Genomic DNA, 17,748 nt, shown 5'->3' on the forward strand with positions numbered 1-17,748 from the left:
CCTCTCATTCCACCTTTTCTCTGCTGACCAGGTTCCTCTATTTCCCTTTACCACGTGGTGGAAAACAGGACACCCTGGCGGCTCATGAATTTACAAATTGTAGTCCACACACATAAATAAAGATGGATTTTTTTTCCTAAAGCCAGGTGCCATGTTCCCAAGAAAGGGCTCCAACTGGCCCCCTTGGACAGATGCCCACTCGTGAATGAATTAACTGTTATCAAGATTTGGGACAGCTTTGAACATGACAGCTTTCACTACAATCCTGAGAAGGGGATGTAGGGAAATTTCTGGAAAGAGGGTTTAAGCAGAAAATCCGATAAATGCTCACATGTAAAATTGCTGTTGCTGAATTGTATTTTTTTTATTTTGAAACAACTATAGACTTATAGGAAGTCGACATTTAGTACAGAAAGTTTCCATGTAGCCTTTACCAAGTTTCCCCAGATGGTAATGTTTACATGTATCAACTATAAATTTGATATGGGCACAATTCACAGACATCATCGGAATTGTACCAATTTTACATGCCTTCATTTGTATGTGAACTTCTATGCAACTTTATCACATGTATAGATTTGTGTAACTGCTACCATAATCAAGATACAGAACTGTTCCAAGTAGCTCCTTTATATCCATATCCATTTCCCATCTTCCATCCTAATCACCTGACATTCACAAATCTGTTCTCCATCTGAGGGCACTTCAGAAAAGTTCTTGGAAAATGGAATTACAAGTTAAGTTCTTTTCATGCAAAAAAATTGGAATTCCATGCATAGGACAATGTCTTCAAAAAGTTCATAATAATAAATAAATAGTTATTTGATACCATTTTCCATGAACCTTTTGCTATAGCTGCCAAAGGTTATATAAACCTTCATATAACCATCATTCCAAGAATATTACATAAAGGGATAATACAGTAGGTAATCTTTTGAAACCAGCTTTTACCACTCAATATATTTCCCTTTAGATCTGTAGATGTTGTTGTGTGTATCAGCTCATTCCTTTTAATTGCAGACCATCATCCTTGGTATGGATATACCTGTTTATTTAATCATTCATATTGAAGTACATCTGGATTGATTCCAATTTAGGGCTATTAAAATAGAGCTTCTATGAACATTTGTGTAAAGGTTTCTATATGAGCATAAGTTTTCATTTCTTTGAAATAAACACCAAGGAGTGCAAATGTTAAGTAGATATAAGTGTATGCTTAGTTTTTATTTTTTAAAAGATTTATTTATTTATTTATTTGAAAGGCAGAAATACAGAGGGAGAGGAAGAGAGGAAGAGAGAGTGAGAGATTCCATCAGCTGGCTCACTTCCCAAATGGCCGCAGTGTCCAGCACAGGGCCAGGCTGAAGCCAAGAGCCAAGAGCTTCTACCACATCTCCCACAGGGTACAGGGGCGCAAGCACTTGGGCCATCGTCCACTGCTTTCCCAGGCGCATCAGCAGGGAGCTGGATCAGAAGCGAAGCAGCCAGGACTCAACTGAACTGGTGTTCATATGGGATGTCAAGTGTTACAGGCAGTGGCTTGACCAGCTGTGCCACAATGCCAGCGCCCTCATTGTGATTTTATTTTACATTTTTCTAAAAGTTATGCTGAAAATCTTTTCATGTGCTAATTTGCCATCTACATGACCTCTTGGCAAAATGTCTATGTCTTTTTCCTATATTCTAATTCAAGAATAATTCAGAACATTACTTTTACACTAAGACAAGTTGATACATTATTAGTAGGGGTGCAAAATTTTCATGAATTTTTAAGGTGAATTTCACATTCTCTACCTCTTTTTTTTTTTTTTTTTTTTGACAGAGTTAGACAGTGAGAGAGAGAGACGGATAGAGAGTTATAGACAGTGAGAGAGAGGCAGAGAGAAAGGTCTTCCTTCCATTGGTTCACTCCCCTAATGGCCGCCACAGCCGGCGCTGTGCTGATCCAAAGCCAGGAGCCAGGTGCTTCTCCTGGTCTCCCATGCGGGTGCAGGGACCCAAGCACTTGGTCCATCCTCCGCTGCCCTCCCAGGCCACAGCTGAGAGCTAGACTGGAAGAGGAGCAACCAGGGCAGAATCCAGCACCCCAACCCAGGGTGCTGGTGCCGCAGGCGGAGGATTAGCCTAGTGAGCCGTGGCACCGGCCTCATTCTCTACCTCTTTTAAGGCATATTCCTCATTTTTTTCTCTTTCTATTTATTTATTTATTTATTTATTTATTTATTTTGACAGGCAGAGTGGACAGTGAGAGAGAGAGACAGAGAGAAAGGTCTTCCTTTTTTTTTTTTGACAGGCAGAGTGGACAGTGAGAGAGAGAGACAGAGAGAAAGGTCTTCCTTTGCCGTTGGTTCACCCTCCAATGGCCGCCGTGGCCAGCATGCTGTGGCCGGCGCACCGCGCTGATCCGATGGCAGGAGCCTGGTGCTTCTCCTGGTCTCCCATGGGGTGCAGGGCCCAAGTGCTTGGGCCATCCTCCACTGCACTCCCTGGCCACAGCAGAGAGCTGGCCTGGAAGAGGGGCAACCGGGACAGAATCCGGCGCCCCAACCGGGACTAGAACCCGGTGTGCCGGCGCCGCTAGGCGGAGGATTAGCCTAGTGAGCCGCGGCGCCGGCCAAGGTCTTCCTTTTCCGTTGGTTCACCCTTCAATGGCTGCTGCGGCTGGCGCGCTGCAGCCTGCACACCACGCTGATCTGAAGCCAGGAGCCAGGTACTTCTCCTGGTCTCCCATGGGGTGCAGGGCCCAAGGACTTGGGCCATCCTCCACTGCACTCCCGGCCCATAGCAGAGAGCTGGCCTGGAAGAGGGGCAACTGTGACAGAATCCGGCGCCCCGACTGGGAGTAGAACCCTGTGTGCCGGCGCCGCAAGGTGGAGGATTAGCCTAGTGAGCCACAGCGCCAGCCTATATTCCTCATTCTTTTTCATAAATGTTTTACTGAGGAATAACATGCATAAGAAAAGTGCACAAATCCTAGCTGCAAAAGTCAATGAATTTCCATGAGGGAAATGTACTCATGTGTCTTAGCCCAGTTCAAAAAGCAGAAAATCATGACTACTCCAGAGGACCATCTTCTGCTCCTTTTCAGTTCCTACCCTCCCTTACACGTGAATCCCACTCCCAGTGCTCTTCTGTGTCAGGCTTCCTTTGCTCAGCATTGTGTCTGTAAGGTTCATCCATGTTGTTCTATACAATTACCGTTTGCTCATTCTTCCATGAGTTTAAGTTGTTTTTTTTTTTTCAGTTTTATTGAAGTTATATAACATGTAATGAACTGTTTGATGCATTTTGATACATTTATACCCATATAAACACTACAACCGAGGTGATTCATCTGTCTGTTTCCTTAAAATATATCATGAATGTTTAAAATTAGAAAATGGAACCTGAGGGGCCAGTGTTGTGGCGTAGCAGGTAAAGCAGGATGCAATGTTGGCATCCCAGTGAGTGCCTGTTTGAGTCCTGAGTGTTCCACTTCTGATCCCGCTCCCTGCTAATGCACCAAGGATGGCCTAACAACTTGGGCTCCTGTACCCATGTGGGAGACCCGGGTTAAGCTCCTGGCTCCTGGCTTAGGCCTTGCCTGCCCTGACTATTGCAGCCTTTTGGGGAGTAAAAGATTATCTATCTATCTACCTACCTACCTACCTACCTATCTTTCCCTCTGTAATTCTGCCTTTCAAATAAATAAATAAATCAGAGAGAGAGAGAGAAAATGGAACCTGAAAAAAGTAAACATGTTAGGTCTCTTCTGGCTTCCAGATCCTTTGTAGAAGATTGCGATAAGCCATATTTATTTTTCTCTTTTCTTAAGAAGACTTTAATGAGAAAGATTTGTATTATATATGTTCTATTTTTTAAAATCTAGCTTTTAAAGACCATAAACATGAACAGTTATTCTAAAGTGGTTCTATGAAATAATCGTATCTGTGACTGCCAGCGACAGATAAGAAATCATGACACAAAAGCAAAAGGAGAATTTACACACAAATGTACATGCACATGCATTCGAAATGGACCAAATACCTGGATTAACTAAAAGTTATAAATCTGAAACTATAGGACAATAGCAATAGTTAATAGACCAAAGAATATTTTATCTTCCTGTCTTTAGCACTGTTTTCTTAAATGTGCACAATATTTGTATAACTGTTACAATGCACAGTCTTCATGTAGATTCATTGGCAGAGCCTCAGAACCTCTCAGTAACCTTACTTAACTTACTTGGCGCATTTTGTGCAAAGGATATAAAGAAACACTAACCAAAGCTGAAGAGCAAGTCAAAGGGGGTAAAACTGGAATTAGGTCTCTACTTCTCTTCATTTCATTGCTTAGGTCATAAATAGCTGCAGACTATTTTCATTCTCCTGAGACAATACCACATATCTGTTTAAAAAAAAAAAGAGAGAGAGATATACTAAATGAAGTAAGTGAAAATCTTTGCTTGTTTTGCTCTGCTGTCTTTATCTCGGCAGTCCAAAAGGTGATATATTCATAAACAAACATTTACTGAACAGCTCCTGCCCTAGGTACTGGGACCACAAAGACAAACAGCTTAGAGGGTTTATGTTCTAACAGACGCATCTACTCACCCTTATAAGATAATAAATAATCTTTATGTGTTTATTAAAAGCATGGTGCTATAAATGCCAGCTATTTTTAAATTTCTCTTTGATAAAAAACAAAATATTTGAGCCAGGCATTTGGCCGAGAGGCTAAGATGCCCTTTTAGGGACAGGGAATAGGAAAAGGAGGAGGAGGTGTGGTGGGAGGGCAGGTATGGTGGGAAGAATCACTATATTCCTAAAGTTGTACTTAGGAAATTTGTACTCAATGAATAAAAGATTTCTTTGGGGGAAAAAATGCCCTTTTGAACACCTGTGTCCCACATCAGAGTATCTGGGTTTGATAGCTACTGTGGCTCATGATTCCAGCTTCCTGCTAATGCAAACCCTGGAAGACAAGAGTGGTGGAGTGGTGGCTCTCCTGCCACTCAAGTGGGAGACTTGAATTGAGTTTTTGCCTCCCAGCTTATGCCCCTGGCCATGGGGGCATTTTGGAGTCAGCCAATGGAGAAAAATACTCTTCCTATCTCTGTCTTCTCTCTCCCTCTGTGTCTTTGTCTCTCAAAGAAAAAAAAATTAAATATGAAATAATGTTATAAAACTAAGGTTGAAAAATCTAACCAAATGCAGATACATTTAGATACCAAAAGAATTGATGTTTTTCCTCTGTAATTTTTTCATATTATAGGTATTATTAGAAATGTCTTCAGCATCTCACTACACAGAATTTTGCTAATGTAGACAAAAATTAACCCAAAATTTGAGAGGTATTGAGATTATTGTCCTATCAAATTTTAAATCACTTAATAAATATCAATGGAGAGTCTCCCATTGACAGGATTTCCCTAGGACATTCTCAAAAACATTTCTCATTATTGACATTTAAAAGTCAGTATGTATGTATGTATGTATTTGAAAGCCAGAGCTACAGAGAGAAAAAGAGAGAGAGAGAGAGAGAGAAAGAGAGAGAGAGAGAGAGAGAGAGATCTTCCATCTGCTGGTGTACTCCTTAGATGGCTGCAACAGCCAGAGCTGAGCCAAGCCAAAGCCATTAGCCGGGAGCTTTGTCTGCATCTCCCACATGGGTGCAGGGGCCCAAACACTTAGGCCATCTTCCACTGCTTTCCCAGATCCTTAGCAGGGAGCTGGATCAGAAGTGGAGCAGCTGAGACACAACTGGCACCCATATGGGATGCCACTGATGCAGGTGGCAGCTTTACCTGCTACACTAAGTGCTAGCCCCTAAAAGTCAGTTTTTAAATAAAGCTATGTTTGATATCTATATCTGTGTTGTAGAAACAGATAAATTTATAACTTCCACAAAAGTTTGGCAGTGGGGCCAGTGCTGTGGTGTAGCGGGTAAAGCCACCATTTGCAGTGCCAGCATCCTATATGGGCGCCAGTTCAAATCCTGGCTGCTCCTCTTCCGAGTCATCTCTCTACTATAGCCTGGGACAGCAGTGGAAGATGGCCCAAGTCCTTGGGCCCCTGCACCCATGTAGGAGATCCGGAAGAAGCTCCAGGCTCCTGGCTTTGGATCGGCCCAGCTCCAGCTGTTGTGCCCACTTGGGGAGTGAACCAGCAAATGGAAGACCGCTCTCCCTCTCTCTCTCTCTCTCTCTGCCCCTGCCTCTGCCTCTGGCTTTCTGTAACTCTACCTAATAAATAAATAAATCTTTTAAAAAAAGATAAGTTTGGGAGAACCAAGACAAAACCTAGGGAGGAACCTCACTGTGATTACCACAGTAAGTCCTTATCAGGTTATTTATCAAAGATTATCAAGTTCATAGATTATGAACATATCAGTTAACAAACTTCTTAATTATTGGTACAAGTGGAAACTACTTAAAATACAGCTTTTTAAAACCGATAATGTGATAAATTGTAATAAAAACCCCATTTACTGGGGCAGGGGTTTCGAGCAGCAATTAGGACACTGGCATCTCATCCTGAGTGCCTGGTTTGGAGTCCCAGCTCTGCTCTCAGATCCAGCTTCCTGCTAAAACACAACCTGGGAGGCAGCAGATAATGGCTCAAGCAATTAGGTCCCTGTCACACATATGGGAGACCCAGGCTGAGCTCTGGACTCCCGGCTTTGACCTGAGCCAGCCCAGTCTTTGAGGGTATTTGGAAAGTGAATTAGCAGGTGGCAGATATCTCCCTTCTCTCTCTGTCTGCATTTCAAATAATTTGTTTTTCAAAAACAATTTAAAAACCTAATTACTGTTTGTTGTGTCAGTTGGACACATTTCACTTTATATATTGATATATCTATTGTCAATACATACCCTCTCAAATCTTGCCTTTAATCATTTTCCAATTTCTTTGTAGACTTGTTAGGAAGCTATTGAGTAAATAAATAATTTGATAGGCAGCAATGAAATGTATTTGGTGTTTACCTGATGCACACTGATGCAGCTTCCAAGCTTATTCCCACCCCATTCCTCCTACCTGCAGAACCTGCTCTCCGTGTCCCTTTGGAACAGCTCCATTGCCATTAGCCTCTGTGGGGCTGAACCTGCCCAACAACCCAGCGTGGACCAAGAGAATTTCAGACCAGGCCATCTCCTGCCTTCTGGCATCACAGTGATTCATAGTTGAGGGATTGTGAGAGAGAGGTCAGAGGACTGTCATGTCAGGACAACATAATTTTAATAAGGAAAGGATGATTTATTCTGGGAAGCATAACATTAGTGCCAGCAACAAGTCTAGAAAGGATTCTCACAGGTGATTTGAGAGTATGAAAGGGAAGATGCAGTCACTGGGAGCCTGCCTGAGTTTGCCGAGAACAAGTTAAACCACATTAATTTTATTTCTTTCTCCAATAAGACTGGTAGATTAGTAGTCAATGAGAGTTCTAGCCAAGGAGTATAAAACATTGACCTCTTTGTGGATGAGACAGAAAACTGTGGAGTGGATTATAATGCAGTTAGATCTTGAAGAACTTTGCTCCAGGAAAACAAACAAATGTACCATTGGATTGAGGCCTTCAGTTACATTTCAAGGCTCTAGCACTTATTCTGATACATTGAACCATTTTAATAATGATTTGAGTAGAAATTCACATATAATTTTTTGGTTCACATATGATTGTTAAAATTATTAATTTATTCATTGATACTATATAATTATTTGATAAGCATAACTGTAAAATTCAGCATTTTGGTTAAGTATCAATCAGATAAACATGCCCTTCTGCAGTACATGGAAAGACAAGAATTTTAGTTGACAACAATCTTGGGCTCTGTTAATTAAAACTGAGGCTTCCAAATAGACAAAATTTGGTTCCCTCTTGCGTGGTGAGACCACATTCTACATGCAAAGAAACATTGATAACCCCAAGGTAATCACAGGTGCTCAGCATTGATGAGAGGGATTTAGGGCCATAACCTATGAAATTGCTGCAGAAATAGTTTTGTCCACAGACAAAAAGCTAGGAGAGATGAGGTAAATCCTCAAATGTCTGAAGGAAAGTAATATGGCAGATACTAAACTTACTATTTGTGACTTCAGACTGTGACTTCTGAGGACAAAACTTCTGTCTACAATGTTCAGAAATTACATATGAACAAAGTTTACCTCAGTAAGAGCTCTTTTCCATATTATTTTCATTTTATTTGAGGTCACAGAGTTGGAGATGTACCACTCACTGGTTCACACTTTCTTTTCTTTTCTTTTCTTTTCTTTTCTTTTCTTTTCTTTCTTTCTTTCTTTCTTTCTTTCTTTCTTTCTTTCTTTCTTTCTTTCTTTCTTTCTTTCTGTATTTCTTTCTTTCTTTCTTTCTGTATTTCTTTCTTTTTTTAAGATTTTTTACTTTATTTTATTGGGGTTGGCACTGTGGGGCCGATGTTGTGACATACCAGGCTAAGCCTCCACCTGTGGCTACACCATCCCATATGGGTGCCAATTCATATCCTGACTGCTCCTCCACTGATCTGGCTCTCTGCTTATAGCCTGAGAAAGCAGTGGAAGATGGGGCCCCTGCACCTGCATGGGAAACCCAGAAGAAGCTCCTAGCTCCTGGCTTTGGATTGGCTCAGCTCCAGCCATTGCAGCCATTTGGGGAGTGAGCCAGCAGGTGGAAGACCTTTCTCTCTGTCTATAACTCTACTTCTCAAATAAATAAATCTTTAAAAATTTTAATTATTTGAAAGGCAGAGTTACAAAGAGAGAGAGAAAGAGAGAGATTTATTTTCATCCACTGATTCACTCCCCAAATGGCCACAACAGTCCAGGCTGGGCCAAGCCAAAACCAGGAGCCTGGAATTTCTTCCAGGTCTCCCACAAGGTTACAGGGACCCAAGCCCTTGAGCCATCCTCCATCCTCTACTGTTTTCTCAGACCTATTAGCAGGAAGCTGAATAGGAAGTGGAGCAACTGGATTTCAAACTGGTGTTCATATGGGATGCCGGCATTGGAGGTGGTGGCTTAACCCGCTACACCACAACACTGACCCCTCAGTAATAGCTCTTAAACCATTTGGATTGTAGGCTTCTTTGAGAGATGTGTCAGACTAATAGTCCCTCAAAGATCTTTATATCTTAATCAAAAGGTGCTTTGCCAGTGTGATTAATTTAAGCATATTACAGTAGGGGGTTATGTTGGCTTATCCAGGTGGACCCCATGTAATCATGAGAATCCCTAAAAAATGGAAAAAGGAAACAAAAGAATCAGGAATGTGACACTGGAAACCAGTCAAAGAGAGAAATGAAGATTCTGTCTGTGTTCCGTGCTGCTGTAACAAAATACCACAGACTGGGCAATTTTAGAAAGGACCACAATTTACTTCCTCAACCGTCTGAAGTCCAATATCCAAGGTCATTTGGTGAGCACCTTCTTGCTGCCATCCATGGCAGAGATGGAACTGTAGAGGGAGGGCAAAGGAGAGAGGAGGGGTTCAGATTCACTCTGGATGATGGCATTAATCCATTCCTAAGGGCAGAGCCCTTCTCATCTAATCACCTCTTTCAGGTCCCTACTCTTAGTACTGTTTAACTTAATACAATTAAATTGCAGTAAGCGTCTGGAGAAGGATAAACATTCAAATTCTAATAGATGCTATGCTGCTGGCTTTGAAGATGGGAGAAGAAGACATAAAGCAAGAACTGTAGGCAGCCTCTAGTTACAGTGAGAGGCCAGGAAACGGATCCTACTCTTCAGCCTCTGAAGGGAACACAGCCCTGCTGGCATCTTGATTTGGCCTGGTTGAAATCCATATTGAATTTCTGACTCTAGAACTGTAAAATTAAAATTTTGTGTTGATTGAGCCCCATAATTTGTGATAATTTGTGACAGTGGCAGTAGGAAAATTAATGCAGGGTAGTAATGAGTTTCTATTACTGGAAGTAGAGAAGTAGAAACTGTTTGATTTTGTTTGGGAAGGTTGAGATTTGTGTAAATGGTTAGACTGCAATGATCCATAAAGCCTTTCCTGCCTGCACCAAGCATTAAGAGCTTACATATTTCCTGTAACTTCAACTCTAGCCTCTAAAATAACATCCAAAATCATACCTCTACCCCTAAGCTCTTGAATTCTAATCCCACATATCTAAGATAACATTTTCATTTGGACTTCCTGAAATCCTTTTAAATCCAATATGCTTCCAGGGACAAAAGATCAAGTATTTAAATGCAAAGAGATAATGTAGCCTTTCCCTGAAAAAGGAAAACAAAACCAATTTCTTCCTTTCTTTCTTTCTTTCTTCCTTCCTTCCTTCCTTCCTTTTTTTTTAAAAAAAAAGATTTATTTATTTGGAAGACAGAATTACAGAGAGGCGAGTCAGAGAAAGAGAGAGAGAGAGAGAGAAGTCTTCCATCTGCTGGTTCACTCCCCAGATGGCTGCAACATCCAGGGCTGGGCCAAGCTGAAGCCAGGAGCCAGGAGCTTCTTCCAGGTCTCCCTGATGGGTGCAGGGGCTCAAGGACTTGGGCCATCTTCTGCTGCATTCCCAGGCACGTTAGCAGGGAGCTGGATCAGAAATGGAGCAGCCAGGACTTGAGCCCATATGGGATAATGACACTGCAGGTGGCGGCTTAACCTGCTATGCCACAGTGCCAGCCCCACCAACTTATTTATAAATGAATAAATGTACAACTGAGCAAAATTGGCCATGAGGAATTCTGATGACAAAACTGCAAGAGAATTTGTGCAGCTAACTAAATGGAGGCTTTTCAGTTATGAAAAGGATAAAGTGGAGACCAAGGATGTGGCATAGTAGGTAAAACCGCTACCTGCAGTCCCGGCATCCCATATGGGCACCTGTTCTAGTCCCAGCTGTTCCACTTCCAATCCAGCTCTCTGCTATGGCCTGGGAAGTCAGTAGAAGATGGCCAAGACATTGGACCCATGCACCCACGTGGGAGATCTGGAAGAAGTTCCTGGCTCCTGGCTTCAGATTGGTGCAGCTCCAGTCATTGCAACCATCTGGGGGAGTGAACCAGCAGATGGGAAACCTCTCTCTGTCTCTCCCTCTCTCTGTCGTAACTGTTTCAAATAAGTAAATAACTCTTTTTTTAAATTAAAAAAGGATAAAGTTAAATATTTTTTCTCCTTAAATTGTACCTCAAAATTTTTTTTAATATTGTGTTCTTAACAAGAAAAATTAGACTAGACAGTAACTGGACATGACATCTAAACATAGCCCCATATCCATATTGGACATGTCTAATTAATACCTGCACAGATCTCCTGCCATCTCTCTTAAGACTAGGCTGAGCCCAATGAAATGATAAGTGGTAAGCAGGAATTAAAGCTGCAGGGAGGGGTAGGTATTTGGCACAGCAATTAAAATACCGCTTTGAACACTCACATCTGATACTGGGATGTCTGGGTTTGAGTTCTGACTCTACTTCGAGTCCAGCTTCCTACTAAGGCACACCCTGGGAGGCAGCAGGTATGGCTCAAGTACTTGTGTCCCTCCTACACATGAGGAAGACCCAGGTTAAGTCTGGTTTCCTGGATTCTGTCATCCCACTCCTGGCTATTGCAGGCATCTGGGGTATGGATGCATGGATGAAAGATTTCTCTGTCTTTCTCCATGGCTCTCTGCCTTTCAAATAAATAAATAAATTTTTAAAACTGCAGGATTTCACAGTGCAAGCTGTGGAGTGAGGCAGCCGGGATTGGAGTCACAGCTCTATTATTTATTGAATGAATAACTTTGGACAACCTGGTTAACTTTCTTTGCCTTAGTTCTTTCATTTATAAAATGCAGCTAAATATATTATCTACTTCATAGGGTTGTTGTAAAGATTAAAGAAAATGCTCAGAATGGTGATGACACACAGCCAGTACTCAATATATATATATATATATATATATATATATATTTTTTTTTTTAAAGATGACTATGACTATGGAAAACTCTTGACCCAGAGGAAGACTCATTTGTTTGCATACAAGATTTAACCCCAGGACACAGTGGCTTTTTCCCATCACAGCCTGACTCATGGTGTCCCTAATTCCTGACCTGGGAAAGCACCTTTTTGGTTTCTTCATTTCTGACTCGTTTAGGTCCTGGCTTGATGTCAGCATTCTCCCCAACAACCCAGTGAGTGAGTCTCAGCACGTTGTAACTCCTTCTTGTCCCTACACTGGACACCTGACCAGCTGTTGTTCTTCAGGGCTCTCAGGGATGCAGACTCCAGTAGCTCTCTCTTGCCTTCACCATTTACTCCTGGTAATAACACTCAATGTTCCAGTTCTGACTTAAGCTCAAAAGAAACTTTCTCATTCCGGGGCAGGCACTGTTGGCGCAGCAGGTTGAGGCCCTGGCCTGAAGCACCAGCAACCATATGGGTTACAGTTCTGGTCCCGGCTGCTCCTCTTCCGATCTGGCTCTCTGCTACAGCCTGGGATGGTGGTGGAAGATGGCCCAAGTCCTTGGGCCCCTGCACTCACGTGGGAGACCCAGAGGAGGCTCCTGGCTCCTGGCTCCTGGCTTCGGATCGGCGCAGCTCCAGCCATTGCAGCCATCTGGGGAGTGAGCCAGCAGATGGAGGATCTCTCTCTCTGTCTCTACCTCTCTCTGTAACTCTGTCTTTCAAATAAATAAAATGAACCTTAAAAAAAAAAAAAAAGAAACTTTCTTATTCTAACAAGTTATTAAAAGAGTTAAAACTGAGTAAGGGAGGAGCTTTATATATAAGTGTTGTGCTTCTCTGTTAATCTTATTGAGTATTATGTCCAACATATGCCATACTATTCTTATTAAGAAATAGGGGGCTGGCACAGTGGCGTAGTAGGGTAAGCCTCTAGCTGCAGCACCAGTATCCCAAACAGGCACTGATTCTAGTCTGGCTGCTCCTCTTCTGATCCAGCTCTCTGCTTATGGCCTGGGAAAACAGTAGAAGATAGCTCAAGGGCTTTGGCCCCTGCACCCAAGTAGGAGACCCAGAAGAGGCTCCTGGCTCCTGGTTTCGGATAGGTTCAGCTCTGGCCATTGTGGCCATTTGGGGAGTGAACCAGATGATGGAAGACTTGGCTCTCTGTCTCTCCCTCTCTCTGTCTGTAACTCTACCTGTCAAAAAATAAAAGAAAATCTTAAAAATAAGAAAGAAAAAGAAATAGATGGAAAAAAATGACTAGATTATAGACAAATCTAAGTTACTTTACCCAAATCAGAGAATAAACTAGGCAGTAAGTCCACACAACAATTACACCAGGCACCACCGTATACTTAGTGACTAATACCTGAATTGTAAATACATTGGCTCACAGAAAGTAACAAATTTTCATAAGATTGCCCTTAACAAAGGTATACCTATAATATGGTAAAAGGAACCATTTTAAAGTAGTGTCCAGGGACCATACAATGAGGTAGAAAATAGAAAATGCCTAAAAGTGCCCGAGCTCGAGAGGAGCATGGGACGCCGTGGTGGGCTTGGAGGACCATAAGGCTGCTGGAGCAGCAAGGAAGCGAGGGCCACGGGCAGGGCCACCCCTGGCAGGCAGGAGAGCAGCTGTGCCCTCTACCGTAGGTCAGCACTAAGTCCCTGGTTGACGTTGGACAGAAGACCAAAATGCTTTGTAAAGTACCCAGAAATGTCTTTATTCCACAGAAACGTTAGAGGGCCCCTGAAGATTCAGTTTATTTTTTTTTTTAATATTTATTTATTTATTTGAAAGTCAGAGTTACACACAGAGAAGGAGAGGCAGACAGAAAGGTCTTCCATCCCCTGGTTTGCTCCCCAATTGGCCACAAACAGCTGGTGCTGTGTAGATCCAAAGCCAGGAGCCAGGAGCTTCTTCCAGGTCTCCTATGCAGGTGCAGGGGCCCAAAGACTTGAGCCATCATCTACTGCTTTCCCAGGCCACAGCAGAGAGCTGGATCAGAAGTGGAGCAGCCGGGTCTTGAACCGGTGCCCATATGGGATGCCAACAGTGCAGGCAGTGGCTTTACCCACTATGTCGCAATGCCGGCCCAGAAGATTCAGTTTCTACTTATCCTGTGCTTTTGCTGGCATTTCCTTTCTCTGTCTCTGTGGCTTCTGTTTTTCAAACTGCACTAAGTCCTATTTTCTCTTCCGCAAGATGACTTCATAGGCTCCTAAGACACTGTGGTGGTACAGATGCTCAGCTCTGCAATACGACCAAAAAAACGTGTCTTGTCTAATTGAAATCTACTTTACAGCCCACAATGCAGTCATCTTATTAGCAGTATAACACATAATTTTCATGAAAATAAAGGATACAGCTATTATAACCTAAATTTATAAACAAGAAAAAGAAATTTAACCAAAAAGCGTATGAATCATCATAAGCAAAAGAATAAATTTGGGCCTTCAACTTATACCACATGCAAAAATTTACTGAAAATGGATTACAGCTCTAAATGTAAGAGCTAAACCATAAAGTTCATCAAGGGCTGATGTTGTGGTGTAGCAAGTAAAGCTACCGTCTGCAACACCAGCATGCCATATGGGCTCGGGTTAGAACAAGGCTTGACTGCTCCACTTCCAATCCAGCTCCCTGCTAATCTGCCTGGGAAAGCAGCGGGATAGGGCCCAAGTCCTTGGGTCCCTGCGCCTATGTGGGAAACCTGGAAGAAGCTCCTGGGTCCTGCCTGGTCCAGATCTGGCCATGGCAGCAATTTGGGGAGTGAACCAGTAGATGGAAGACTTTCTCCCCCCACCCTATAACTCTGCCTTTCAGATAAATAAATCTTTAAAAAAATTGTCCTAAGAAAATCTTTATGGCTAAATTTGGTGAGGATTTCTTGAATATGATATCAGAAGTACAGGCAACAAAAGAAAAAGATAGATATAATTGAACTTCATCAAATTAAATCATTTTGTGTATCAAAGTGCCTGTCAGAGTGAAGATAACTCACTGAATGAAATATTTACAAATCATTTGTCTGAAAAGGGATTAATGTACACAATATCTAAAGAATAATCAACAACAAAGCACCCAAACAATTCAATTCAATGATACACTAATGGTGCTACTGAACACAAGGAGTTCACTCACTTTGCGTGTCACCAAATAGTCTTCTTCAAATGGGCATTGCTCTGAGGAAAGCTTTATTTACTTGTGGCAGGTGAAGGAAACAGCAGGGAGGTATAGTTCTGAAAAGAAGCTGCCCCTTCAAGAAGTAGTTTGCCAGGGCTTTTAGAGCAGAGGTTAGGAAGTATCTAAGATATAGTCAAAAAAGGAGGGCTACGGCCACTCCTTCTCTTGCAATGTGAGCAGCGCATCTGCATGCTTCTTCGTGTGTGCGTGTTCAGAAAACGGCAGCAGTCTCCTCCCCCAGGCAAAGAATTTACTGCTGTAATGAGGGAAGTTTGGAGAAGGTCACAAAGATCTCACTCAAACTGGTTTCCTGCAACCTTAACTGCTTCTGGTTTCTGGTGGTCTGGTCCTCCCAGTACAATGTTGCAAGATAAAATCTGGAGCATTTTCTGAAAAACAAGCTCAAGAAAATTTAGATTCTCTGCTCCCTTTTGCCTAAATACTACATTCTTTTAAAAAATATATATGTATTTATGTATTTGAAAGTCGGAGTTAGAGAGAGAGAGAGAGAGAGAGATCTTTCATCTACTGGTTCACTTTTCAAATGGCCACAATGGCTATGTCTGGGGCAGGACAAAGCCAGGAGCCAGAAGCTTCATCCAGGTATCCTACATAAGTGCAGGGGCCCAAGCATTGGGGCCATCTTCTGCTGCTTTTCCGAGGCCATTAGCAGGGAACTGGACTGGCGTGGAGCAGCTGGGACAGGAACCGGCACCCGTATGGAATGTCGTTGCTGCAAGCTGAGGCTTAACCCACTCTGCCAGAGAGCTGGCCCCTAAATCCTCCATTCTTTATTTTAATGGCCAACAAGCCCATGAAAAGATATTCAGCATCACTAGTCATTAGGAAAATGCAAACCCAAACCGTCATGAGATACTACTTCACGCCCATTAGGATGGCTATTATAAAAAAGAAAAAAAAATTACAAGCATTGGCAAGGATGTGGAGAAATGAGAATCCTTGTGCGTGGCTGGTGGGAATGTAAAATGATGCAGCTGTTGTGGAAAACAGTATGCTAGTTCATCAAAAAATTAAGCATAGCATTGCTGCTTGATCTGGCAATTCTTCTTCTGGGTATATACCCAAAAGAATGGATAACAGGAACTCAGACATACTGTACACCGTGTCCACCCACAGATAATAACATGTGATTGATCCATGCAGTGGAAGATTACTCAGACTTAAAAGGGATTGAAATTCCGATACATGTTACAACATAAATGAACTTTCAAAATGTCATGCTAAATGAAATAAGCCAGATACAGCACAGAGGCCCTTGCCAGATGCTGCCTCAGTGCCGTGGACTTTCATTTTATGTGATCTGGAGGGGTGGTGTCTTGGGCTAGGCTTAATTGAATATTCATAAGGGATAGAGTTTGGGGTGGGGTTTGAGTATCACCTATTTCCTTGCCCTTTTGGGAAATCTGGGAAGTGTCATCGTGTCAGGTGCATGATAGGAGTAGAAGTATTAGCCATGGTAATTTTATTCTAATGATATTATAATTGACTAAAGGTCATCACGGTTAGGTAGCTAGCAGCCACATTGTTAGTTTTGCCTGCTGCCTGTTCACAGAAAAGGGAGGGATTGGATGGACCATGGGGGGCTGCAGGGGAGGGCTGGTGACCTCAGCTCCTCCTTGCTAACGTTAGGTGTTTGAGGTCGCAATAATTATCCTGTTCTAGGGATTTTCTGGGGTTTAAGGACAACCCCACTGGATACTCTCTACAGTGCCAATTGATTATATTAGATGTTCTAAACTTTCCAAATCATCATGGAGTACAGATTGAATTACAGATTGTGCCAACAGTATAAATTTTTGGCTTTCTACTGAGATTTTTGGTTCTAGTATCAGATTCAAATATGGATTTTTTTCTATATTAAGTATTTTATACTTACTTATGGATACATATTTACATCCCAGAAAATTAAGGCTCAGATAGTTTAAATAACTTCTATAAAGTTACACAGACCTAGGAAGTGTCTCTAATATTCATACTCTTATTCATATCTCATTTTGTTATTTAAGAGGCAGAGAGATGGGGGCTAGAGCTGTGGCACAACAGGTTAAAACCCTGGCCTGCAGTGCCAGCATCCCATATGGGCGCTGGTTTGAGTCACGGCTGCTCCACTTCCAATCCAGCTCCCTGCTAACGCGCCTGGGAAAGCAGTAGAAGATGGCTCAAGTCCGTGGGCCCCTGCACCTACTTTGGGGACTTAGAAGGAGCTCCTGGTTTCGGATCAGCCCAGTTGTAGCCATTGTGGCCATTTGGGGAGTGAACCATCAGATGGAATACCTCTCTCTCTCTCTCTCTGCCACTCTGTAACTCTGCCTTTCAAATAAATAAATAAATCTTGGGGGAAAAAAAAGGAGAGTTACACAGAGAGAGAAGAAATATTCCTTCTGCTAATTCTCTTCCAAAATGGACAAAAGAGCCATGACTGGGCCAAGCCAAAGCCAGAAGCCAGGAACCAGAAGCTGCTTCCAAGTCTCCCACGCAGGGGTGCAGGGGCCCAGGCACTTGAGCCATCTTTTGATGCTTTCCTAGGCACATTAGCAGGAAACTGGATTGGAAGTGAAACAGCTGTGCCACCATGCCACCAGCCTGAAGTAATTTGACCCTTTCTCTATTCTTGTTTCAACTTTGATTTGAGAGATCTTAATTCCTTTT

Source organism: Oryctolagus cuniculus, chromosome 12, assembly GCF_964237555.1.
Source record: "Oryctolagus cuniculus chromosome 12, mOryCun1.1, whole genome shotgun sequence".
Lineage (NCBI taxonomy): Eukaryota > Metazoa > Chordata > Mammalia > Lagomorpha > Leporidae > Oryctolagus > Oryctolagus cuniculus.